This window comes from Nycticebus coucang, chromosome 15 (genome assembly GCF_027406575.1).
Source record: "Nycticebus coucang isolate mNycCou1 chromosome 15, mNycCou1.pri, whole genome shotgun sequence".
Lineage (NCBI taxonomy): Eukaryota > Metazoa > Chordata > Mammalia > Primates > Lorisidae > Nycticebus > Nycticebus coucang.
In genome coordinates this window covers 12,064,317-12,076,385 of record NC_069794.1, presented here as the reverse complement: position 1 = coordinate 12,076,385, position 12,069 = coordinate 12,064,317, and the positions used below count along the sequence as shown (strand labels likewise).

General features: G+C 38.5%; 1 protein-coding gene across 3 annotated transcripts in view; it reads left to right on the top strand.

Annotated features, from left to right (window-relative positions):
• PCCA (propionyl-CoA carboxylase subunit alpha) overlaps positions 1-12,069 on the top strand; it is a 396,610-nt gene that overhangs the window by 123,157 nt on the left and 261,384 nt on the right. The gene's annotated exons all lie outside the window — the stretch shown is intronic.

Here is a 12,069-nt window from a genome sequence, read left to right as displayed (position 1 = left end):
GAAAAAATATTATAGACAGTAGAAACAGATCTACAAATGCTCCAGATATTGGAGTTAGCTGATAAAGGCTGTAAAATAAAATGTTAAAGAAATTTGAGGAAAATAGAGAAAAAATATAAAGAATTTCACCCAAGAATTTGAATCTGTTAAACAGAAGTTTTGTAATTGCAAACATAATGTATGAGATAAGAATTTTAGATTTAACTGTAGATTAAACTGAGCCAAATATAGGATCCATGTTGTAAGGATAGCCTTTTCTGACTGAGTAATAACCCATTATACCATTGATTATACCACTTCCGAGAAATGGATTCATTGGTTGGTGGATACTTGCGTTATTTCCACCTTTTGTTCATTGTGATTAATGTTGCTATGAACCTTCGTTTATAAGTATTTGTTTGGATACCATTTTTTGGCTCTTTTGGGTATATACTCAGGAGTGGAATTGCTGGATTATATAAAAATTCTGTGTTTAGCTTTTTGAGGAACTGTTAGGGATCCAAACCTCTGAACTCCCCTTCTTTTCAGTTTGGGTAGAACCTGTGAATGTTTTTTCTAACTAATAGAATATGCCAAAGGTGATATCATGACATTTAATTAGGTTGCCTTGCATGGCAAAAGTGGTGGGATGTCAATGCATTCAGTTCAATTATGTGGCCAAGTAATTGGGCGTCACTCCTGTGATTATGTTCCATTATATAAGGCTCCATCTGTCAGACTAGAAGAAAGCAAGATTCTTTTTGCTGGCTTGATGAAGTAAGCAGCCATATGGAGGAAGTCCACCGTGGGCAGCTTCTAAGGATCTAAGTGAGGGCCTCTATGTCCAAGAGGTGGCCAAAAGCTGAGGCTCTCAGTCATACAGCCACAAGGACATGAATTTTGTCAACCACCTGAATCAGCTGGGCAGCAGGGTTTACCCTATGGTAGCCTCCGATGAAAATGTAGCCTGGCTCCCTCCCTGATTACAGCCTTGCAGGCCCCTGAGAAGAGCTCAAGGCTGCTGCAATATATATATATATATATATAGAGAGAGAGAGAGAGAGAGAGAGAGAGAAAAGAACCTCTGTAAGTTGACCACCTAAGGAACTATAACAAGCTGGTCAACATACAGAGATGGTCAACATAAGGAACTAGGCCTGCTGTACTGATACAGACGTGTGGTGCATGTCTGGTCTATGAAAACTAGGTCAACATAAAAAGGTGGTCAGTGTATGGAGGTGGTTCTTTACTTTCTTCTTGTTTTAGAGATTTGTGCAAGTTTGGGTAGAGATCTGGATGAACCCTTATGAGCATTATCTATTAATCTTAATAATTCTGCCAATATAATTGTAATTTCTTTTTGTGAAAGAAAGAGAGAGAGAGAGACAGACAAAGTAACTGGTCTTTTTGAGATCTTCAATTTGGGCTCAATTTATAACTCACAAGGTTACTGATGAATCACAGTCCAGACTGACTCTGGCTTGATGATGAAAAGCAGAATCCTCAGTGGTTAAGGGAGAGCATCAGGGCAGCATTTGATCTGGCAGTTCTGTTCACACAGCAGATTTTTTTTCTTTTTAAAATGAGTGTAGTATCTTCTTGGAAGAGAGAATGGAATGTTCTCTCATTAAAGGTCCAAAAGTGACAATTGTGGGCTTGGACATGGGAAATGTGAGGAGTATTATTGATACCTATCAACTGAGTAGTTTGTTATTCTGAGAAAGAGCTTGTGTAACACTGGCAGGAATTGATGTTAATATTTTACCACCTGTATCAATACAAAATTCACATTTCTCTCTTAATAGATGAAATTCTGCTTGTGAATTGAAGGGCAAAAGGGAAATACTAGATTTGCTTCTAGAACATTATCTACTATAATTACTTTACCCTTAATTTTCTTGGATAATATACAATTATTTTATTTATTTTTTTATTGTTGGGGATTCATTGAGGGTACCAGAAACGAGGTTACACTGATTGCATTTGTTAGGTAAAGTCCCTCTTACAATCGTGTATTGCCCCCAAAAGGTGTGGCACACACCAAGGCCCCACCCCCATAACAATTATTTTTTATTACTTCTGTTTGTAATATCTGTAGGTGTCTTTATCAAAAGAGAGATGTTAAATTTCTGGACTGGGGGCATCTAGTTTTATTTGTAAGGCTGTCAGTTTGTGGCTCCTTGCTAGCTAGCTTTTGTTTATAAAATTTCTTATTTCTGGCTCAAGGCTGCTCACAAGAAAATGAGGAGGGAGGGAGCTGGAGTCACAACTTCCTCAAGGCTTATGGCTAGAAGGTAACAATGCCATGGCATCCTCTTGTCTCAGCCTCACGAGTAGCTGGGACTATAGGCACCTGTCAAAATGCCTGGCTATTTTTTAGAGACAGGGTCTTGCTCTGGCTCAGGCTGGTCTCGAACCTGTGAGCTCAGGCAATCCACCTGCGTCGGCCTCCCAAGAGCTGGGATTACAGGCATGACCCACCATGCTCGGCATAAATGTAATTCTTAAGTAGTCATCTAGTACCAAGTATTAATATCTGCCTTTATGAAGTTTAGTTTTGTTAAATATTTCTTACCTTGCTCTTGGGAACCTGAGAGCAGAGTGAAGAGTGTGCACATGAAGATGTTGGACAACAAGAACTAGAATCCAGACTCTTTTTTTTTTTTTTTTAAAGTAAAGAGCAAGCCTGACATGGTGGCTCACACCTATAATCCTAGCACTGTGAGAGGCCAAGGTGGGTGGATTGCCTGAGCTCTGGTGTTTGAGGCCAGCCTAAGCAAGATCAAGACCCTGTTTCTACTAAAAATAGAAAAACTAGCTGGGCATTGTGGCAGGTGCTTGTAGGCCCAGCTACTCAGGAGGCTGAGGCAAGAGGATTGCTTGAGCCCAGTATTTGAGGTTGCTGTGAGCTATGATGCCAAGGCACTCTACCTAGGGTGACAGAGTGAGACTCTGTCTCCCCCACTGTCCCAAAAATTAAATGAATAAATAAATAAAGAGTAACATGCCACAGACACTGAATTCAAAGAGCTTCAATTCCCCTTGGAGAGCCCTACAAATATTCAGGCAATTTAATATATTTTAATACTGCTAAGGTCAGGGTGCATGGGTCCCATATAGGAAGATTGTATGACCTAGTTTTAGGGTAACATTGCAGATTTTCCAAAGAAAATGATAGCTCAGTGATATCTGAAGTTGTGTACGTTTGAGTTAAGAAGTGAGTGTGATGATGAGACACAGCTCTACTGTCAGTGAAAACATTTTATTGCAAAAGCTTGGTACTGAGAGTCATCTAGTGTCTAGATGGGAGCTAGGGAAAACCGCAGATGTGCAGCGTGATAGGCTGTGGTGAATTAGAGAAAATTAGGATCCAGATATGTTGGCCTTGAATGCTGTGCATGTGATTTTAGAGGCTATTCTTGAGGCTTGTGTGTGTGTGTGTGTGTGTGTGTGTGCAGGCTTCTCTGAATAGTTTCATACCAACAGTTAACATGACAGAATTGTGTAATTAGAAAACTTTTGGTTTGTTGTGTGAAAAATGGATTGAGGCAGAGCGAAACTTGAGGCTGGCAGACAAATTAGGATCCTCTTCTTTTAATCCTGGCAAGAAATGACAGGCATTTAACATGAAGTATGCAGTAAAGTAGAAGATTTTGAGAAAGATGGTGGAGGTGGAATCTACAGGATTATGTCATCTGTTCAATGTCAGGTGTGAAGCAGCAGGAGGAACCAGGGGTGATTATATCGCTGCATTTGGTTGTTAATACCTGTCAGCATACCAGTTTCGGAAGAAATTCATTTAATGTCGTTGAGTTCTGATTGTTCTTTAAAAGGAAATGGTAATACCCATTTACACCACAGAGTCCGGTCATGTATTTGAATGAGTTTTGTAAATTATGCAGTGTAGGTTTAAAGTAGTAGTAATTGCTTTTATCACCTCATTAGCCACATTTAAAAAACTGTACTATTGCTTTAGCAGAAGGAGGCAAATAATAGAAAAGCTAGTGTGAAGGAAATCATTAAAAAAAAAAAAAAGCCAAAAAAAAAAAAAATAGAGATAAGCTGTGTCCTAGCAATTAGAACATTCAGTTTTAAACATCAGTACTACATTAAACTTTTGTCTCTGCTAAACCAAAAATAATTGATTTTCCTGATACCTCAAACAAAGGCTTTATATTTTTGAAAAAAGGCACAATTATGTTTACTATGCTGTTTTTATGATTATAGAAAAGTACACCAAATTTTAGAAAGTTTTGAAAGCATACTAAAACTAGCCTTTTGCTTGACTATGAGTTAACTGGAAAACCCAATAACCTGAAGGCCATACCTGAGCCCAGGATTGTGGAAATGTTTGGCTTTGCTTTATATATGCATGAGTGCAGAATAGTTGAGGATTACTTTTTTGTTATAGAGATAGCTCTTACCCATAGTGTTTTGAAATCTTGAAGTAATGATTTTATTCCATTCTGGAATTAGCTAAGTAAAGTAAACTCCTAAGCTTCCATGTAAGTGAATAGCAGGATTCACGTCCACATAGTAGAAGATTAAGTAAGTAGGCTGTGGCAAGTGAGAAAGGAGCATAGTCTGAATCATGGATGGCAGAGTCAGTATTTAATGCTAACATCACTGTAAAAATACCTCGGGTGATGAACATCTGGGGAGAATGATTTGAATCTGCCTGTCGTTCATGTAGTTTTTTCTGCCCTTCCCTGCCCTTTTCCTCTGTTAACCAGCAGCAGTGAGTTCACAGATCATCTGATCCAGCGCGTTATGAAAACTGCATGCTTTTTGCAGCATTGTGGTGCTAGTGATAGCTCTGTGTTGCTTAGGTTCAGAGGGTGAATGACACAGGTTACAACACCCAAGGCCAGCGTGGGAAGGAACACCTTGATGGCTCAGCGTGGTGGGCTGCCTGTTTTACTACAGATTACTAACTTTAAGTGCCCACTGTGGGCCAAGTGCTGTTCTAGTATGCTTCATCGTTAACTAATTTCATCTTATCAGTAACCCTTTGAGGTAAATACTGTTGTAATTCATTTTACAGACAAGGAAACTGAGTAGCAGAAAGGCACCCTAGCTGGTAACTACATCATCATAGTCACAGAGCCGGTACAGGCACTGATGCCTTTCTCGCTCTAGTGCCTGCACCCTTTAGCCGCTGGGCTTGGTTGCTTAAGGGTTGATGATCGCAGTGGTGTCCATCCTTTTAGCTTCTCTGTGCCACATTGGAAGAAGAGTTGTCTTGGGCTACACATTAAATACACAAATACTTACTGAAGCTGATGAACCAAAAAAAAAAAAAAAAAAGACATGCATAATTTTCATGATATCTGCCACCACAGACAAGCAAAAAAGTCCTCAAGTAATTCGTTTGTGGCCTGTGGGTTACAGGTTGGACACTCCTTTAGGATTTCAGAATGGGCATCTGATTTTCTTAAACTGTTTCTGTATTTTTGTGATCTACTTAGCTAGTTTTGGTAGCATCATTCACATTCACAGTAAAACAGCACTTTTTACTGTTGTTATTCTTGGGTCAGATGATAGAATTTACTTAATATGGGTCGTCATAGCAAAGGAATAAGAGAAATGGGTGCTGGTTCCCTTAGCTTTCCGCCTCTTTCTCCATTTCCTGGACTGCTATTTTGGAAGTATATACTTAACCCCTTCCTCATAAGTCCTCCCAAGAGTCAAATAACTTCAGAACCTGAGTATCTTCCCTTAGGACAGGAAGGGATTATGGAAAAAATAGACCACAGAGTTTTTATCATTTAGAAGAAGAAAATAAAATGATATCATTGGACTCTTCTTTTTTCCTACTTGTTGATTTGAAACCATCAGGAATATTATTATCTGAGTACTTTTGCTGAAAAAAATATTACTTATTTCTGTACTTTTATTTTCTCAATTTCATTACCTTCTTTTTGTTTTGGGGAACAGAATCTCTTTTCTGTTGCCCAGGCTAAGAGTGCCATCTCCTTAGCCTCGTTCACAGCAACCTAAAACTCCTGGGTTCAAGCCGTCCTCCTGCCTCAGCCTTCTGAATAGGTGGGACTATAGGTTTGCTCCGTAACACCTGGCTAATTTTTCTATTTTTTTTAGTAGGAGCAGGGTCTCGTTCTTGCTGAGACTGGTCTCGAACTCCTTAGCTGAAGGAATCCTCTTGCCTCAGACTCTCTGAGTGCTAGGATTACAGACATGAATCGTGGCACCTGGCCAGTTTTATTACTTTTGTTATGAAAGTACAAATACTCCAAGCACTTCAAATGAAAATTGTGTAAGGGAATGAGTAGCATCATATCTGGCTCATTCCCTCTGTGGAAATTTTCGTACTTTACTTTTTCTTCCCTTTTGGAGTGATTATTATCCTACCTGTTAGACATTTTCTTTTAATAAATTATAAAATATTTTTTACATTGAACAGTACTTTAACAGAATCTACTGTTTTAAGCCCTTTAGCATTTTCATTTATTGTATCGTTATGTCATATAATCGATAGATATGAGAGATATTTTAAGAATGTTCCAAAGAAAGAGTGTTAAGCAGAATCAGCTCTGCTTTTTCTTCAGATACTGACTGCCACATTGCTTTTGTGAGCAGGTAATGTTTTGCTTAAAAGAGATTTGTTTTATATAATTAAATAACAAAGTATACTTGGTAAAAGAAAATTAATATTTATTTTATATTTTGATCACAATATATGTAAGTTGAAATGAACTTGTTTTCTATTGCTTTTTATTTATTTTTTTGAGACAGAGTCTCACTATGTCACCCTCTGTAGAGTGCTATAGCGTCACAGCTCACAGCAATCTCAAACTCTTGGGCTTAAGCGATTCTTTTGCCTCAGCCGCTCAAGTAGCTAGGACTACAGGTGCCTGCCACATTGTCTGGCTATTGTTGTTGTTATTGTTGTTTAGCAGGCCCAGGCTGGGTTCAAACACACCATTCCTCATGTGTACGTGGCCAGTGCCCTAACCACTGAGCTATAGGCGCCAAGCCGCTATTGCTTTTTAATATAACTTAAACTTAGAGCCTTTCAAATTGAAAATTCAATGCTTTGTAAAGTTTGATATTTGTGCTGGATGAAATACTTAATAATTATAAATGGAACAGCACTGTATATATTTTTATAAGAACAGGCTTTTTGAAACCTAAATTTCACACTTTTGAAGTTGCATAATATGATAGGAAGAAGTACTTGACTGAGAAGTCAGAAGCAAGGGTAAATATTGACTTGGTTTTGCCAAGGTCAACAATATTTAACTGAGTGTATTTTGTTTTAAACTGAAAAGTGAAGCCTTTCTGGTTCTTCAGTCTGCTGCCTTTGGATAGACATTTGTTCACTTACAAAATTGCTGCTCTGGAGATGAGTAATACCATTGGCATTTGAGATCGTATCTTACCCTAAAAGACTTATTTTTATGGAAGTTGATTGGACAGTTGTTTATTTACTGAACAAATAATGTGTTGATCGTGTCAATTTGCTAAGCTCTGGGCATTCAGTAGAGAGCAGGACAGGGCTGGTCGTTGCCCTGGTGGAGATTAGGTCTGACTGGGGCTTCATAATTGCTGGGCAGGGTGTTGTGCTCACACAGCAATGGCATCTAGCCTGGCGTGGAAGGACTGGGCAGGCTTCCTAGGGAAAGTGGCATTAGGGTGAACCTGGAGGCATGACACTCGAGGCTGAGAGGAAATGGTTATCTTTCTCTCACCTAGACTACAGTTTCCCAGCTGCCTCTCAAGGTGTCATTTGTCCTTCCTTCCACAACAGTTGATTAAATAACTACTCTGTGCCAGGCACTGCTCTAGGCATTTGAAATCCATCACTGCATCAAGTAGACAGAGATTCCTGCCTTTCCAGAACTTAGATTTTAATGGGGTAGGAGCTACAGAGGTGGACAGTACACACGATGGATAAGTAAATGATACACTAGAATTCTTTAGCATGCAGCCAGAGGCCCTGTGTTTCCTTGTTGAAGTTCAGTCTCTTCCATGTGACCTAGGAGGCCCTGCTTGACTCGGTAGCTTCAGTGTTGAGGCCCCATGCACTCTGTCATCAGGCTTTTGTTAGGCCTCTGTTCAAAGTCATCATACCTGAGAGGAATCTGTTTTGGAATCAGAGATTGATCCCCTGTTGTCACATGCCCTCTTCACAGTGTCTACATAACATGCATCTCAGTGGTCATTTCTTAGCTGCCGTGCAGTCTTAAATATTTGAGATTTGCCTTTTCCATTAGTCTGTAAATTACCTGTCGGCTAAGGTGTGTTTTCTTGTTCTTTCCTGTGTCTTTAGGGTCCTGTCCATGGCTGTTGTGATAAGAGCTGGTTTGGGGAAAGGAGATGAAAGAAGAGAGTTCCTGGCTGTGCCTGGAACTTGGAGTGGAGGGGACAGTGTGAGGTGGAAAAGACTGGGGCTAGACTTGTGGCCTAGGTAGGCAGGGTCGAGCATTGAAACCCAGTGAGGGAGTTCAAACTTTGCTCTGAGGCAATGCAAAGTCATGGAAAGCTTGCATGGATTTGGGGGAATACTAGTTCATTTTGATAACATTAAGCACTCTGTAAATCATTAATTAGATAATTTAAAAAGACTTTCAAACATGACTGTTTAATTTTTAAAATATGAAAGTATGAAGTATAATGATTATTGTAAAAAATCAGTGTGGGGCAGCGCCTGTGGCTCAGTGAGTAGGGCGCCGGCCCCATATGCCGAGGGTGGCGGGTTCAAACCCAGCCCCGGCCAAACTGCAACAAAAAAATAGCCGGGCGTTGTGGCGGGCGCCTGTAGTCCCAGCTACTCGGGAGGCTGAGGCAAGAGAATCACTTAAGCCCAGGAGCTGGAGGTTGCTGTGAGCTGTGTGATGCCACGGCATTCTACCAAGGGCCATAAACTGAGACTCTGTCTCTAAAAAAAAAAAAGAGTTCAGCGTGCATGTAAGCGTTTACAGTCTTAACAAAAAAGGTCCTCTTTTCTTCCTGACTCTCAGTCCCCCCCTTTTTTGTGAGTTGGGGGGGTCTTGTTATATCGTGCACGCTGGTTTTGAACTCTTGGGCTTAACTGATCCTCCTGCCTTAGCTTCCCTAGTAGCTGGAATTACAGGTGTGAGCCAGCAGCTAGCTCTTTAATTTTATTTTTGAATAGTAACTCAAGTTGAGTTTTTCTGTAGCTGTCTTTATGTAAACTTTCATGTGCATTTAAACATACATTTCTGTCTTAATGTAGATAAGGTGGTACTATATGTGCTGTAGCTCTCCCATGTTTATTTTGCATATCTTTAAAACATAAGAATTATTTTAAAATCTGATTCATTCCTCCCCACCCCAACCCCCACTTGCGCTAATAGAACCAAGACATTTGGGGTGCTGTGCTTGTGCTGCGTCCCACAGGACTGAGCCAGTATAGGGCCATGCCCCACCCTTACTCATCCTGTGCTTTTCTGCCACTTCTTTACTGTGTTTCAACTTTAGCCTCATGAATCTTTTGTCTGTATTAAGAACCTTCCTAATCTAGGGTTTTTGTAAATGTTGTTCCTTCTCCCTAATGTGGCTAATTGTGTTTTTATTCTCAGGTTTAAAATTTTACTTCCATAGGCCCTTTCTGAGTAGTCTGTGTAAGGCAGGTGTCCCTCTCCTTCTCTGCCTCTGTTTCCATGTAATATTTAATTCTCAACTGATGTTTGTTTACTCTCTTTTCTATTTCACTCATTAGGCTTAAAATAAGCTCCATGAGGGCAGAAACTGTATTTCATGTTGCTGGGTAAATATTTCTTCAATTAATGTCTAAATGGATAAATAAGAACATATGGCTCAACCTCATTCTTTTAAAAGACTATGTAATATTTCATTTTAGGGATGTATCATTTTTGGTACCAGTCCCTTATTAGAAGCCTATTTAGTTGCTTTTCAGACATTTTTCTTATTAAAATACCACCAAGAAATGGAAAATTTCTTTATAAGTCAAGGTATGCATGTGAGTATGTCTACTGGACAACTTCCCAAGGAGGAAAATTGCTGGGTCAAAAGAGAACAACATGTCCTCAAACTCTTTGTAGGTATTGACAATTTCTTTGGAAAAACATTGCACCATTTCCTACAACACCAGTAGTGTGAGAAGTGCTTGTTTACCTCTAAGTCACCACTTCTGGCCATTATCAAAATTTAATCTGCTAGTTGAAAAAATGGGATCTCATTGTTTGGGTTTGTATTTGTGTAATTATGACTAAGGGTGAATAATTATCCTTTTGGAATTATTTTTATGTGAACTTTTTCTTTAATCTTTTTGCCCATTTTTGTTGGTGATTGTTGATACTTTTCTAGTTGCTTTGAAGTTTTATTAAAAACTTTTCTGTACTTGTGACTTTCTTGGGAACTTTTAGAGTGTGATATGTCACTTAGTGCCATTGAATTTGGAGCTATATGGGGCTTTCTGTCTCTTCAGAAATAATTTTATATAGCCCAATGATAAAACTAAATGTGCTCGAAGACAGTATTGGAGTTGAGTGTATTTAGTAGTTTATTATTGTAACTGACAATAGAGTTTTCAATGTCCAGTACATAACAGTTGCCCAATAAAAATATTTTAGGATGAGTGCTAAGTGAAAAGTTAATTTTTAAGGCAATTTGATTTTTATAGTATGAAGAAACCTTAAGCAGTCAGATTAGTTGAAAGCTAACATAGTTTTGTGGCAATTTATAGAAGTGTTTTGTGACAGTTACAGAATGTTTGAACTTATGCTATATGTAAATACCTTTATATATACATATAACAGATCTGTAACATACATGTACATGACAAAGTATGACTACTGGAGTCTGTGAATTATCCCTTAAAGCTTGCGTATTCTCTCAAGATAAGGAACTTTTAGATAGCAGTTTACTTTTCCTCATTGCATTTGAAAGAAATGTTAAAAGTTTCCTTCTAGGCTTATTATAATCCAGTCTTCATCAGCCATCACTCTTCCTGTATTTTATTCAAGAGGCACTAATTGTCCGCATTTGGCAGGTTTAACACTTCCTGACAGAGAGGCTATTAAGGGGAAGTATTCTCCAATAACTGTCACTGGCTGGAACAAAGAACCTTCCAACTCAATGTGTGGAAGCCACTAACATTCTTAAATGACTCTTTTCATGGATTTTTATCCCTTTAAGCTAAAATTTGGAGAATGTAGGGTCAGTGAAAACAGCAAGGTGTAATAAAGCAGTAAACCTTGATTTTGGAGGGTGTAGGGTGGGAGGTATAGATTTATCTATGACTTGAAAACAATTGTTATTTGGAAAATCTCATTAGCAGATGTGACTGCTTGGAGGGAAAAAAAAAAAGACTTAAAACTGATGTCGCTTTTAGGACTGCTTTGAACTTAACAAGCACCTATTTGTGGAGCAGACTGGCTAATGAAAGGAAATTAAATTTTTCTGACAACTTCCCCTGCCAACCTCCTTATTCAGGGGATGTTATTAGGTACTGAAGACTTTTAAGGAAGATTTTTTTTTTTATTAGACATAAATGAACCAGTTATAAACATCCCTTGCCCCTCCCCTTCTCTGTTTAGGGGAGAATTCTGACATTGTTGCTCTACATTTTAAATGTATTAGCTTAAAAGCTTAACATCAGGCTTTACTTCAGTATTTTTAGTCATTTTCTGATAATTCAGTCATACTTACCAGCTTTTAAAACAATATTGTCAGTTCTTGTGATAGTTTAGTTTGTGTCACTGACTTATAAAAAATAAATTTAGAAGGAGGTTATATCATTATTGTTATTCCAGGAAATGTATCAGAAGTATCCTATGTTGAGTGTTGAAGGTGAAAGTTAATAATCAATGAAATGACTTAGATTCAGGGAAGTTTTTGTCTTTTCAGCTTCTTAAAGGCACAAATGGTTGATATTTAGCAGTAACTAATCCTTACTTGATAAACTCTTAACTTGTATTGTTTAGGAAGGTGGTTTCTTTCCTTGGCTTTTTGGTTTTTTTCCCTACTAGTTGATTCATTGAAATAAGGTTTTAATTTATATAACAAGACACAATTGTAAAGAGAAAATAGGTACCTGGAAAAAAAGATAAAAATAGAAAAAGTAATGGAGATTACCGAAAGGAT